Below are 14,876 nucleotides of genomic sequence, written 5' to 3' on the forward strand. Positions count from 1 at the left end.
AGACTTGTACTTCAGTCTTTATTCATGATAGCCACAAATCTGGAAGTCCCAAATATCTATCAGTAGGTGAATGGATCAACAAATTGTGGTATAGCCACATAATGGGCTACTACTCACCAGTAAAAAGAACTGAAGTACTGATAACACACAGCAGTATAAATGAATCTCAAAAGCATTAAGCTAAGTGAAAGAAGATAGACACATAAGACCACATACTGTATGATTTCATTTATATGGAATTCTAGAAATGGTAAGACTATAGTGCCAGAAAGTAGATCAGTGTTTGCCAAGGGTCAGGGATGGAGAGAGGGGACTGACTACACAGGGACACAAGGGAACTTTTTGTGGTGATGGAAATCTATACCGTGATTGTGGTGGTATTTACAAAACTGTATATGTTTGTCAAAACTCATCTAGTTGTACACTTAAAATCAGTGAATTTTATTGCATGTAAGTTATATCTCAATAAAACTGATTTTTAAAATGTAAAAAAAAAAAGGTCTGTATTAATTCAACAGGTACAATAATCATAGCTGCCATTTATCGTGTGCCTTCATTATCCCATTTTCTCTTCACAACAGCCCTATAAGAGAGGGGGTCTATCTGCTTTTTACACATGAGGGAACTGAGGTCTAGAGAAGTTCAAAACTTGCCCAAGTTTACCAGCTGGTAAATGGAGAAACCTGGATTTGGTCCAGGATATTTATGTTTCCAAAGTCCTTGTCCTTTTTAGTTCCAACTCGTTCATTCAACACATATTGGCTGGGGATATGTGTGCATAATGTAAGAATAAGACCCTGAGAAATTTAAAAGGTAGGAAGGACAGGTCCCCTTGAAGTTCTGCTTGAGGAGACAGAACACCTATCAAGAATAGCCAGTAAGAACAGGGCTACTACTGGAAAATAACAGAGCCACGAGTCACCGGAATTCCCTTGTTTAAGATTCAGAGACTCCTAGATCTCTTACTTCTCAACCTAAGTTCAGTTCCTCTAAAACAAAAGGACATATTAAACAATTTGTCCCTACTCTACAATAGTTGACATGGAGTTTTATTGAGTTTTACTTACTTTGAGTGACCCCTGTGATCTTACCTATTGAATCTTAATGAAGCATGATGAAGGAAACAGTATCGCTAGGAATATTCTGTGAGCACCCAAGTGAACCTGGGGATATGCTGAATTCACCTATCTTTAAAAGAGACGGCAAAGCCCGTCTCCTAGGAGCTGTCCCCAGAAGGACAAGTTAGGATGGCTGGGGACACGGCCTTTGTGTGTACTCTAGTCTACACTCTAATGCGTGGTAGATACTTTCCCTCAAGTATTTTTATGCATTTTGTTAACTTCCCCTGCCTTTTGCCATTTTGTCTGTTTTGAGTGAGGGGCTTTGAGAAAATTGAGTGAAAATAAGGGAAGGACCCAAGATGAACCAGGGCAGAGGAATGGGAGGCCGTTCGCTGAGCTGCAAAGGGCTCTAGGCCCCGACACCCTACCTGAAGCTAACTTTTCTGATCTCCAAAACGAGCGAGTTGAACCAAATGCTCACTCAAATCCCATCAAACATCAACATTTGGATTCTCTGGAGGCTGAAGGACTAGCTGATGACCAAGGACTACTGACACTCATTTTTAGAGGCACAATTTCTGGAATTGGCTCAGAGATACCGCTCCTCCTTTTCTGCCCAGGAAACTGAGGCAGTGAGTTAGGGCCAGTCTCTCCTCCTGTATCAACTGCTGCCACGTTCCAATCCATGGTGAGTTGGCCACCGTCTGTTCAAAACAACCAGAAAAGCAGTGTTGGCAGCAGGGTAGGAAAACAAGTGTCAGTATGACTAACCACAGCTTCAGAGAAGCAGAAGATGGCTTTTGACAGATAAAACTGAATTATAATTTTGAGATATTAGATGCCTTTTTGTTCATGCCCTGATCCAGAAAGAGATTGCAACATTTCTCCCCAGCTGTAGAGACATCAGTCAACTTGCACTTAAAAGGAATTTTACTAGCAATTGATATTAGAGGTCAGGAACACATTATGTCCTTATCTAGCAATCAGTCCCAGTTCTGGTACGATATTCTGCCATTAGAGCAAGAAGCCAGCGTTCTCCCATCAAGCACACCCAGAAGAGCACCGGGGGTGTTACTTAGAATTATTAACTTCCTCTACCTTTTATTGTTTTGTCGCTCTGAAATGGGGGGTTTCAAGAAAATTGGGCAAAAGCATTCTTAGACCATTTTAGCTCTGCTTCCATCCTGAACATTCCTCTGAGACAAGTCTCTGGTTATTTCCCAAAGGTGGAGCCCACTTCCTCAAAATGCAATGTCAGGGACTCCCATTTAAAGTTACCAGGGTAGGGTTGCCAGATTAAATACAGGACAGTATTAGTAAGTCTCAAGTGTTGGGATACAAATACAGTATAAGTATATCCTAAGTATTGCAGGGCATACTTATACTAAGAAAGTATTTGTCTGAAATTCAAATTAAACTGTACATCCTGTATTTTATTTGCTAAATCAGTCAACCCCATACATGACGGGTAAGGCAAGTTACACATGAGTGACATGGGGCTAAAAGGGAGTGCTGCAGGCTGTGGCACTGGGATACATGTCCCACAGGGCATTTACATACCATTTTTAAAAAACACTTTTGTGCTTTTTGGGAGGCAACAAAACATGTCTGCACCTTGATTTGGCCTGTGGACCACCCATTTCCAATCTTGGCTTGTTGGAGAGCTCTGAATATCAAAAAATGTTCCTTACACCCAGTCAAAATCCGCTCCCTGTAACTAACTGTCAGCCCTCAATCCTAGTTCTGCCTTCCATCTAGTTCTTCATTCCCAAGATAACCCTTTAGATATTTGAAGATCCCTCCCTGTTTGCCTCCATGCTCTCATTTCTAGGCTGAACAATTCCCAGTCCTTCCATTATTTCTCTCTGGACATGGTTGGCTCCCAGTCTCTTCACCACACTGGTGCCTCTCTTCTGTGGTGATCTCAGATTGGCTTTTCCCCGCTGTCTTGGCTACAGTCTGATCAGTGCAGACTACATCTGGAGGGTCGTGTTAGTCCTTTCACCCTCCTTTCTCAGATCTATACTGTTCCTGACCAAGCTCAGCTCTCCTTGTGCCCTCCTACCAGCCCTGATATGAGCCTGATCACACTTCTCTAAGAACTGGCATTTCAGCTCAAGCGCTAGAGAGTTCCTTTCCCCACTGAAGAGTTAGAAATGGGTTCAAATCCTGCCACTTTCACATGTTAGAGAAGTCACATAATCTACTATGTATAATGTCAATTTCCTTATTTGTAAAATATAACACTTACTTTGTGGGCATTAAAATGAGATAATATCTGAAAAATACATAGCCTATATTATTTGTAGTAGTTACGTTCTATGAATATAGAATCCTATGTGAACCCTGAACAGCAAATACAGTACTGAACTAGTTTTTCCTGAAGGAAATATAGGGCTGGGTTCCTGTGAGCCTCTGGTCACAACATTCTTGTCAACTAATCAATACATAACCTTTTGCTGATGCGTATGTCTGTTTAGAGACACCTTATTTAATATACATTGTTGAGATTCATTAACCTTGAACTCATAGCTAACTCTTACCTGAAGGAAGACTATATAACACACATTTTCTCTGTAAGGCACATCGCAGCCTTCTTGTGCTTGGGAACACTGGACAGCACTTTGGCACTGCCTTTGTGGGTTATTTGATACAGTGAAATCATGAACCAAAAGGAAAATAATGCAGAAAACATAGCACTAAACACTGCAAAAAGGACTCTTGTTTACAGTATGAGAGCTGAAACAAGAAGGCAGAGCGTTTATTCTACCTCAACTGGGAACGTGCACACTGGGTGACAAATTTTTTGCTGCTGTGCTCATGTCCAGGAATGACCTCAAGAGCACCATGAGCAGTGATGTGGGAATTACAAATAAATTTTAGTGAGTGGGCGAATTCACAAATACAGAATCTGTGAATGACGAAGATCCACTGCACTTCCCACCGTGGCCAACGTGCTGGTACCATCTCCTAGACCTTAAGTACCTCTGTTACCAAGTTGCTCTGTTTTCTGGTTTTTGTTATTTTACTTGTTTAGCTTTTTCATACCTCTTTCTAATGCCCCAGTTGTTTTCAGAAAAGCATCACAGCATTTTTGGCAGATGCTTCATAGTCGGGCAGAAATACATCAGAATCACCCAACCCATCCTGCTGCCTTGAAAAAGAGCCGCCTTCCACACGAGGCTGGTTTCCCTTAGTTCTCCCATCTGCCTCCCTCCTGATTCTGGTTCCCACCATTCCAGGGCCAGCAGGGTCGCCCCGAGACCTCACACACACACACACCCTGTTTTCTCACTTCCTCTCAGTCTCTCTTATTTGGGGTCGCTTAGGCAACAGAGGGCAGTGAATCACCAAGCTTTCTTTTCAGCCCTTTGCCTGTTTAGCCTTTGGTACATCTGGAGAGAAGGATCGCTTCTATGCAGGGGAAACCACTCTGCCCACAGGCACCTCCCACCTCTGCCTCTTCACTCAAGCCTCAAACTTCAAAATCAGGGAATTGTATACCTGGAGGGGCTGGGGGCCTTCCCACACACTGTAACAACGGGGTGAGATGGGCTTACTAACCCCAGTTTACAGACAAGGAACTCGGGCTCAGAGAGGCTGAACAACTTGTCCAGGGTCGCTGGTTCCAAAGTTCTGGTTCTTTCCACCGTACCATGCAGCTTCTGCTTCTCAACCTTCACGACACAGAACCAGGATACCTTGTCAGTCATAACATGAGCTATTTCTTTTTAAATAGCTTTACTGAGATATAATCCACATACCATACAATTCACCCGTTTAAAATGTACAGCTCAATGGTTTTTAGTATATTCACAGATATGTGCAACCATCTCCACAGTCAGTTTTAGAGCATTTTTGTCACCTCAGAAAGAAACCCTGCATCCTTTAGGGACCACTGCTATTGTCCCTCAGCCCTGAGTGATCACCAGTCTACTTTCTTTATCTATGTATTTGCCTATTCTGGACATTTTACGTAAAAGATATCATATAATATGTGGTCTTTTGTGACTGGCTTCTTTCACTTAACCAAATGTTTTCAAGATTCAGCCATGTTGTAGCATGTACTCGTGCTTCATTCCTTTTTATGGCCAAATAATATTCCATTGTGTGGATCTTCCACGTTTTGTTTATCCATTCACCAGTTGATGAACGTTTGAACAGTATTGCTATAAACGTTGGTGTGCAAGTTATTATGTGGACACATAGTTTCATTTCTCTTGAGTACATACCTAGCAGTGCAATTGCTGGGAGCATGAGCTATTTCTTCTCAAATGCTGGAAGCCTGTGGGGACTTGAAGCCACACAGACCTTGGTCCAGTTCTAACTCTGCTACTTTCTAGCCGTAGGATTTCAGGCAAACACACCTCTCTCTTAGTCTTAGCCTCCTCATGTGTAAGATAGAGATAATTACACCCACTTCCCAGTAGTTTTGCTGGCACTAGATGAGATAGTAAGGGGGAAATTCTTTGTCCAGGGAACGACCCAAAGGAGCAGGTACTCAATAAAGGCAGCTATTCTACAATCTCTCCAAATATGAAATCCCTGCAGAAGGAGGCTTAAGAGGAGCCACTGATGCTGAAAAGGTTGGGAACAGTGAGCTGGTGGTCTCTTCAGCCCCTCCCCACTTTAATGACCAGTGACTTACGTGTCTGTGAGTGGCTATGAGATGGTGTCTGGGGAGCAGGTGGGGTCGGGGCCACAGGAGAGCAGAGAGCTCCGTGCCTCGGAGGGGGGGGGGAGCAGCTACTTGCACAGAAAAGGGAACGTGATCTCTCTCACTTCATTTCTGCCAGGCCTTGTGCTGCCCCCTCGTCTTATCTTATCTCTGCGAAACGATCGCATTTCCTTTCACTTGGGCGAAATGGGTTCCCGTTTCCCCGGCTGTCCACGTGGCCCTTTGTGAGTCAGCAGCCGCCAGGGCTCAGCACCCTGGTTGAGTGGTTCCGGAATTGATGAGCTCCGAGGGAAAGGCTGCCAGCACTTTGTCCCCTGGGAGCGCGGTGAGCAGAGATTTGTTCCCATTGTTCCCGCCCCGCCTCCCTGAATAGGCCGCATTAGCCGGCGCGCTGACTGGGGCCGGACAAGGGGGTCCCGGCTGGGGTGCTGACCTCGGCGCTTCTCAGCACACCCTCATGCTATGCCGAGCTCACGGGGAAGCCGATGACCCTGGCTTGGCGGGTCCTGCAGGATCCAGCACTCAGGACAGCGAGAGAAATCTTTAGATTGTGTTCCGGTGAGCGGGGGAGGCGAAGGGGGCTTCCCGCAGGTTGGTTGTAAATTAGAAACAAAAGTATCTCGACCACTAACAAGCTCTGGGGGCCTCCTCTAAAGGCCAGGGGTCCTTGCAGTGGGGAGGGAGCCGCTTTTCACACCACGCTGGCTGTGTCTCACAGCCGTTCAGCACTAGCTGCTATAGGCGCTATGTAGGTAGCACCTGCTTGTCCAGAGTTTACAGGGCTCTTTCACTTGCCATTCCGCACGTGCCCCTAACCACGGTTATATGAGAAAAAGAAGACAGTTATTGTTATTCCCATTTTACATATGAATAAACTGGGTCCCTGAAGGGCTGTGTGACTGTGAGGGTCATTACAGACTTCTTGGGCTCCCATAGTCAACAGCAGCCCTTTGGTGTGACAGGTTCATGCTGAAAGTCTCTCCAATGATATGACAATTTTGAAAAAGTCCTTTCTCTCATTTTTATCACATGTAGAACGCATACTTTCAGAGTAGGTGGCTCCTGTGATTTCATGTAATGTTAGTGAAATCCAAGTGAGCATGGGAGTGCTGGGCTGGGGAGGAATGTGCGAGTGTCTGTGAGTGTGCATCAGAAAGACAAATAGAAGCGCTTTCTGTTTATCCATTGTTTTGTGTTATCTTCTTCCTTTCTGCTCTCCATTTTTCTGGTTTCTAGTTGGGCCCTGCCACAAAAGAACGACACATCTGGCAGATCTTTTAAGCAAAACGGAGGTTTGATGGCTTATCCTTCAGGTATACTCCCTTTTAAGCAACTCCAATTCATGAAAAGTTTCAAATGTGCAAAACAAATAAATCAGGAAGAATATAAACTTTAAAGTGACTACCTATGGGAGTCTTTAAAAAATTCACATTTAAAATTTCAGCAAAAATTCAATGCTCACAGACGCTTACTATCAAAGAATTTGTGTAAGTGAGAATCTATTGGGTGGTAGAAGTTGAGGTACCCAGACTTATCAAAGGAGATGCTCTCAGCCATGACAGTCTGGTGCTATTCTTACACCCTGGAAAGAGGACCCTTTCCCTGCCTCGGGGCCCGTGCTTAGGAGGATTCTACATATCACAAACTCCAAAATATAGAATGTTTTCTGTCTTTCTGTCTAAATCTCTGTCTCCCGCTGTCTCTATCTCTGTCCATCTGTCTTTCTCTGGTTTGATAACCAATTGAATGAAGGGGAATTACAGGAGAGGGTCACTTGGGCTGAAATGGAGCCCCTAGACCAAGGAAGAGGGAGAAAACCACAGCCTCTGTCCTGGGAAACCAGAGTAAGAGGGTCTGATTAATTTACTTATTTGGGGGTTAGCTTCATTAAATTCACCCTTTTAAAAAGTATTTGGTTTGATGAGTTTTGACAAATGTATGCAGCTGTGAAACCACCAACACAAGACAGAACACTTTCACCACCCAGTCAAATTCCCTTATGTCCCGTTGCAGCTAATCCCCTCTGCCCTTCCTGCTCTGGCAACCACTGATCTGTCTTCTCTCCCCATAGCTCCTCTTTTCTAGAATGTCAAAAAGGTGGGACCATGCAGTATGCAGCCTTCTGTGCCGGGCTTATTTTACTTAACATGAAATGCTTTTGAGATACATCTAAGTTGTTGCATAGAATAGTTTTTTTTCTTTTAATTACTGAGTGGTGTTCTATTGCATGGATGTACCACATTTTGTTTTACCGTTTACCAGTTGAAGGAAATTGGGTTGCTTCCAGAAGGCCCGCTTTGTTGACAGTCACTTCAAATCACCCAGAGTAGGTGTATAGCCAGAGACGTTTCCACAAGATAACTATGCTCATTCCCTTCTCTCTACTCGGGTGATGTAGTTTGGGGAGGTGCTTAGAATTGCCTGGAAATCCTGAGTCGGCAAAATGACACGTAGGGAGGGGAATCTGCTTGCCTCAGCTCCCTGGGAGACCTTGATTGTGTCCATCCGTTTCAGTCCCGAGGGTCTAGTCACCAGCTGGGAGTCCTGGGCCCAGGTCCATCTTCTGCCCCATCCTGGCTCACAGGCTCACAGGTGGCCGGGCTGACCCAGGGAAGAGCTCACCGCCTTTAGCCTCTGGGATGCAAGGGTGGTGCTTGGGAATAGGTTGCGAGGCCCGGCTAGGAAAGCAGGCCCGTCGGGGGAATAGCTTTGCTCAGAGTTTCTACGTGTTTAGCCAGCTGGTGTATGGGGTGTAAGGGCCTCCGTTTGCTCTCTTGCTCCAGGCTTGCTCCTGCTGGTAGCTGGGGAGGCCGGCTGGGAGTCTCTTCCCACACTCCCGCAAGCAAATGGCACCGGTGGCCCTCTAGCGGTTCAGATGAATAAATTCTGTGTCTAAAAGCACCTGCTCTGCCCCCAGAGTGTAGCTTGTGTGCTGGGAGGATCTTACCTCATTGTTCCATCTGGTCCCCTGACTGACGGCAGCTGTCAGGCCAGGAGAAAACAACCCGTGCTTGGCAGTCCTCCCCGCGTCCCCGATCCGCTCCCTCTCCAACCCCCTCACAGTAGCTGTTTCCTCCTCGCCACCTTGAGCCCTGCCACACGCCCCAGCCTCTCCAGATACCTCCACCTCCTACTCAGTGGCGAAAAGAAAGACCACAGGGCCAGGCTGGCTCGGCCTCCTCCCTGCTCCCTGCGCGTTTCTTCCTGTCTCTACCTCAGGGGCCCCTGACATTTTGTTCTGGGTCCTCTATCCTCTTGACTCTCCGACAGATTCACCTTCCCCTCTCTCTCCACATAAATGACTCCCACATCTACGTCTGCAGATCCACAGGCCCCAGCCACCGTCGTGTCCTCACCTCCTCCCATCTCCACGCGGTCACAAAATCCTGTCCAGTTTACCTTCTGTGGATTCCTTGAAGCCTCCCTTTCTGCCAGCTCCCCCCCCGCCCCCCGTGCCTCTGCTCATGTCCTCAGCATATCCTCCCCCAGGCCTCCAGCCTTCTCTCACTCCTCACCGATCCAGAAGCCTTCCTGTGTTCAGAGTGTTCTTTCTAAACCACAGCTGTGATTGTGTCACTTCCTTGATTTAAACCCTTCTAGTTCATTTCTCAGGTTCGGAGTGTTCTGAACAAAATCCAGATTTCCCAGACCATGACACACGTCCCTGCTGAGGCAGCACCCTGTGCCTCGGGCCTGGGGGTGCAGTTGTGCAGCGTGTGAACGGAGCCATCCAGCCAAGAGGGGGGTGCCCACACACAGGTGGAGAAGGGGGCATGGGGATACCCCAGGCTCACAGAGGGGCTCACAGGCCACAGCTCCCGTCGCTTCCCCAACTCCCTCACCCCCAACTCTAATCCCCTGCACTCACGGTGAATCGCTGATAATTCTTCAAAGGCAGCAGGCTGTTTCCTGCCAGGAGTAATCCTCCCTACCTTTTTTCCCCGTGAGTCTCCTCCTCATCCTTGCTATCAGCTCAGATGTCTCCTGGGAGGAAGTTGGGGGGAGGAGAGGGTCTCCTCTGACGACATCACCTCTTCCCATAAGGCTACACACTCTCTTCCGAGCTCCCGCAACTCTCCATCCTTGCCACTACCCCAGTCCTCGGTATCCTCAGTCGTCATTGTCTCTCCACGTTTCTCTTCCTCTTTAGACCTTGAACTCCTTGAGGTCAAAGGCTGTGTCTCGTCCAGGGCAGATGTTTGTGTTTACATGGACGTTTATTGTGCACCTGCTAAGCCTGTTCCATCACTGCAGCAGTCCTCAGCCAGAAATGCTAAATGAGAAGTTATAGGTGAGGAAGCTAAAGCTCACAGGGATGAAGTAACTGGCCCAGTATCACAGAGACACCAGCGACAGAGGTCAGATTCAAACCCGGGCTGCCCATTCTCTTTCTGCTCCATCCACTTCCTTACCAGGCAAGATACCATAGCTTCCAGTTTTGAGCCACAGACAGGGGCCATGAGCCTCCACCTGTGCTGGTTCCAGCTGCTACTTTAACCCAGCACTAACCTGTCACTGCTGCTGGCAATGCCCTCTCGCCAAGGGAGCCCCAGCCGGCAGCCAGGCAGAGCTGGGTTCTTCAAATGTTTTCATCAGCTCCGTGGAGTCGTGAGCTGGCTTGTTTCTGGTGGACAGAGTTTTTTTTTTCCTGTCGTTGTATAAACACTGGTGTAGACTTTCCTGTTTCTAAACAAAAAATGGTTGATATTTTAATAAACTTAAATATGATTTTGAAAATCATCTAAAGCGATGATAGCATGAGATGAAAAACCCCCGGGGCGCGATTAGCAATTTGGCATTTCCATTTCCGATGGGAATATTAATGGCATTCTAGAAGCAGTGTCATTATGACTAAGACATTGCAACTGTAGAAACTTAGAAGTGTGAACTGCAGTATAGGAATAAATGCCAATATCCCACCAGGGCCAGTTGTGTATGTCAGTTTCATTGGTTCCCCCTTCACAACTAAAGTTCTAACCTCATTGCAAGGAACACCAAGAGGTTTCCTAATATCAAAGACTAACTGAGCTGCTTGGAATGCTAGAGCATCTAGTCTATTACACTGCCTTGCAGAAGAGGAAACTGTGGGCCAGAGAGCATGCATGCCTTGCCCAAGGTCACCAAGTTCATCAGGGGCACAGCCAGGAGTAGGATCCAGGTCTTTCTTCCCAGACCAGCACTCTCTGTCTTATACCATGCTGCCCCTATGTGCCCGTCTCTGAGCTGCAGTTTTCCCCTCTGTAAAATGATGCCTTAGTCAGTTTGGGCTGCTGTAACAAATTACCTTAGACTGGGTAGCCTAAACAGCAAACATTTATTTCTCACAGTTCTGGAGGCTGGGAAGTCCAAGGTCAAGGCATGGGCAGATTTGGTTTCTGGTGAGAGCCCGCTTCCTGGGATGCAGACGGCCATCTTTTTGTGTCCTCACAGGCAGAGAGCAGAAAGGAAGTCTCTGTTCCTGTTCCTGAGGGCTCTGCCCTCACAACTTAATTTTTTGTTTATTTATTTATCTATGTATTTATTTATATTTATTTTGGCTGCACTGGGTCTTAGTTGTGGCACACGGGATCTTCGTTGTGGCATGTGGGATCTTTTTTTAGTTGCGGCATGCGGGATCTTTTTTTAGTTGCAGCACGTGGGCTTCTTAGTTGGCGCATGCGAACTCTTAGTTGCGGCATGCGGGATCTAGTTCCCCGACCAGGGATTGAACCCGGGCCCCCTGCATTGGGAGCACAGAGTCTTACCCACTGGACCACTAGGGAAGTCCCCTGACAGATAATTTTAATAATATCTTAAGCCTTGACCCAAATGAAATCTGAGTAATTTGTATATGCCATAGGTAATTAAACGTTTCTAGGTTTTAACAAGACTTTGTATAACTCTTGGAAAAAGAGCCTGGTGTCTTTGGAGACACACTGATGAGAAACTTTTTCTTTTTTTCAGTTATATATATATTTTCAGATTATTTTCCATTATAGGTTATTATAAGATATTGAATATAGTTCCCTGTGCTATACAGTAAATCCTTATTGCTTCTCTATATTATGGACAGTAGTTTGTATCTGTTAATCTCATACTCCTAATTTATCTCTCCCCCCTTTCTTTCCCCTTTGGTAACCATAAGTTTGTTTTCTATGTCTGTCAGTCTGTTCCTGTTTTGTGTATAGATTCATTTGTATTACTTTTTAGACTCCACATATAAGTGATATCATATAATATTTGTCTTTCTCTGCCCGACTTACTTCACTAAGTATAGTATTCTCTAGGTTCATCCATGTTGCTGCAAATGGCAATATTTCATTCCTTTTTATGCCAGAGTAATGTTTCATTGTATATATGTACCACATCTTCTTTATCCATTCTGTTGATGGACATCTAAGTTGCTTCCGTGTCTTGGCTATTGTAAATAGTGCTGCTATGAACATTGGGGTGCACGTATCTTTTCAAATTAGAGTTTCTGTCTTTTCCAGATATAAACCCAGGAGTGGGATTGCTGGGTTTATATCTGGAAAAGTGGGATCATATGGTAGCTCTATTTTTAGTTTTTTAAGGAGCCTCCATATTATTTTCCATAGTGGCTGCACCAATTTACATTCCCACCAACAGTGTAGGAGGGTTCCCTTTTCTCCACACCCTCTCTAGCATCTGTTATTTGTAGGCTTTTTGATGATGGCCATTCTGACCAGTGTGAGGTGATACCTCATTGTCATTTTGATTTGCATTTCTCTAATAATTAGTGATGTTGAGCATCTTTTCATATGATTGTTGGCCATCTGTATGCCTTCTTTGGAGAAATGACTATTTAGGTCTTCTGCCCATTGTTTGATTGGGTTGTTTGTTTTTTTGATATTGAATCTTCATAGCCTAATTATGTCCTAAAGGCCCCACCTCCGAATGCCACCACACTGGGGATTAAGCGTCAATATATGAATTTGCAGGGGGCACACAAATGTTCAGTCCATAGCAAATGGAAATTTAAAATAATTCTTAGATTTCAGGTTGTGAGGATTAAATGGGATAGTGTATGTGAGTTGCTTTGTAAATTGCAGGTATAACACAAATGCTGGGAGGCAGTGGAGAGGAAAAGCGTGCGTTTTAGAGACCGGCCTGGTTGGAATCTTTGCTTCCCACCTGCTTCTTTAAGCCCCAATTCCTATAAAATAGGATGATACCATCTCCTGCATAAAGCTGTTATGAGATTGAAATGAGATATTTCATGTAAATTTATACTTCTCTGTCAAAATATTAACTACTAAATTCTCTGTCAAAGATAAAGAATATTAATTCTCTGTCTTTCATATGCTGCCCACCTTTTGAAGGGAGCACTGAAATTAGGCATTTGGGAATATTGCTAGAAATAGAAGAATGGTGGTTTTAACAGGAATTGGCCCAAATTAAACACATGGAGACTTTCCTTATCCAGGAGTGCCTACCATTTGCAAGGTGTCAGTGAAACCAGCTTAGTGGAGAACAGGCAGAAATGACTTCCCATGAGGTTGACAAGATGTCAAGGGCTGGCTGGCAAAACGAAGGCCTGTTGCTTCAGTGTTCAAAGGACTTGGCTGTGCTATTTACGGGAGCCTTATTTGCTTATGTAAGGAAACCCTCAAGGCTGCCATATTTACAGCCAGAGCAGATTAGCCCCTCAGGGCTGCCGTGTGAAGGGGAAGGGACTGCTAACCCTCTAGTTAGCTTTTCTCCTCCGCTGTAATGGAGGATGGTATCAGTAAGAGATGCTCGACCAGATTTCACATTTTTTCCAACTTGGTTTTAGGCCCACGGTGTCCTGCTTTCCTGTTCTTACCCCCTTTTTTTTTTTTCTTTTTGACTTTTTAAGGTGGTGCACCTGTGCAAAAGCTGCACACAGTACAGAATGGGGTTCCGTCTCCTCTCAGCCCTCCTCTACCCTGACACCCCACCCTCCCTACCAAAGGGCAACCACCAATGCCGTATTCTCATCTCTCTCTTCAGGGATGCTTTTCATTCTGTTCTATTTATTCAATTAAGAAATACTCATCGAGGCCTTTTCCCCGGGAGCGTGGCCCGCGGCGGCTGCTGTCAGTGGGGCGGCTTCCGGTGGGACCGCCCCTCGGCAGGGTCTGCCCGGCCCCCCCACCGAGCGCGCGGCCTGGAGGATGGGAGGAGGGGATTGCCGGGCGGCGAGGGGCGCCCGGAGTCAGGCACCGCAGATCATACTGGTCCCAAGTGTGACATCAATATGCTGGTTTCACTTCTGAGGCAAGAAAATGGCAAGAGACATTTGCGTCATTAAGGTTCCTCCAGAAATGAAATATACAGATTACTGTGTAATTGGTAGTGGAACTTCCCCTCGACACTTACATGCCATGGCCTACCACATTGTGAAAATGTACAAATACCGGAAATGTAAAAGTGAGCCTTACGTTAACATCGAAGGGAAGGACGCTGACGACTGGCTCTGTGTGGACTTTGGCAGCATGGTGATTCATTTGATGCTTCCAGAAACCAGAGAAACCTATGAATTTGAGAAATTATGGACCCTACGTTCTTATGATGACCAGTTAGCTCAGATAGCACCTGAGACCTTACCTGAAGACTTCATCCTTGAAATAGAAGATGACACTTCATCTCTGGCTCCTGTGGAGTTTAAATGTGAATAAAATGATATGAACTGCTTTAGTCAAACAAAAAAAAAAAAAAAAAAAGAAAAGAAATCCTCATTGAGTGCTTGTTCTAGGTATTGGGGATAGAGCAGTGACGAAAAAAGAAGTCGAAAATTCTGTCCTTAAAGAGCTTACGTTCAGATGGTACTTCCATTTACCTTTGTATGCGCATTCTATGCTTTTATACCATGTCCACCTCTGCTTCAGTACATCAATCATTGTCTGTTTTACACACTTTTCTGCACCTTGCTTTTTTCACTTAATCCTGCTTCTAGGAGGTTAATAATAAAGGCCACGTTTAAATCTAGCCCAGAGGCCTTTTTGTTTGGATCAGCCTTGGCCAGAAGAAAGGTAAAGCCCGCAAATGACTCCTGGCCAGACAGGTAGGAGGGAAGGGCTGGCATTGCAGTCTTTTGGGCGACAGCCTTGGTAACCAGGTCCAGATTCCCACAGGAGAGTTAATGTTGGATTAATCAGGGCTTTTTATGTTCTCAG

The 14,876-nt window shown here is 45.5% G+C and overlaps 1 pseudogene across 1 annotated transcript; it reads left to right on the top strand.

The window, feature by feature from the left end:
• Window positions 1–13,597: 13,597 nt before the first annotated feature.
• Window positions 13,598–14,393, top strand: LOC309629214 (mitochondrial assembly of ribosomal large subunit protein 1 pseudogene; annotated as a pseudogene). The gene has a single exon. The product of its transcript is annotated as a mitochondrial assembly of ribosomal large subunit protein 1 pseudogene (transcript).
• Window positions 14,394–14,876: the final 483 nt, after the last annotated feature.

The sequence above is a fragment of the Balaenoptera borealis genome (assembly GCF_965194805.1).
Source record: "Balaenoptera borealis genome assembly, chromosome: 5".
NCBI classification, from domain to species: domain Eukaryota; kingdom Metazoa; phylum Chordata; class Mammalia; order Artiodactyla; family Balaenopteridae; genus Balaenoptera; species Balaenoptera borealis.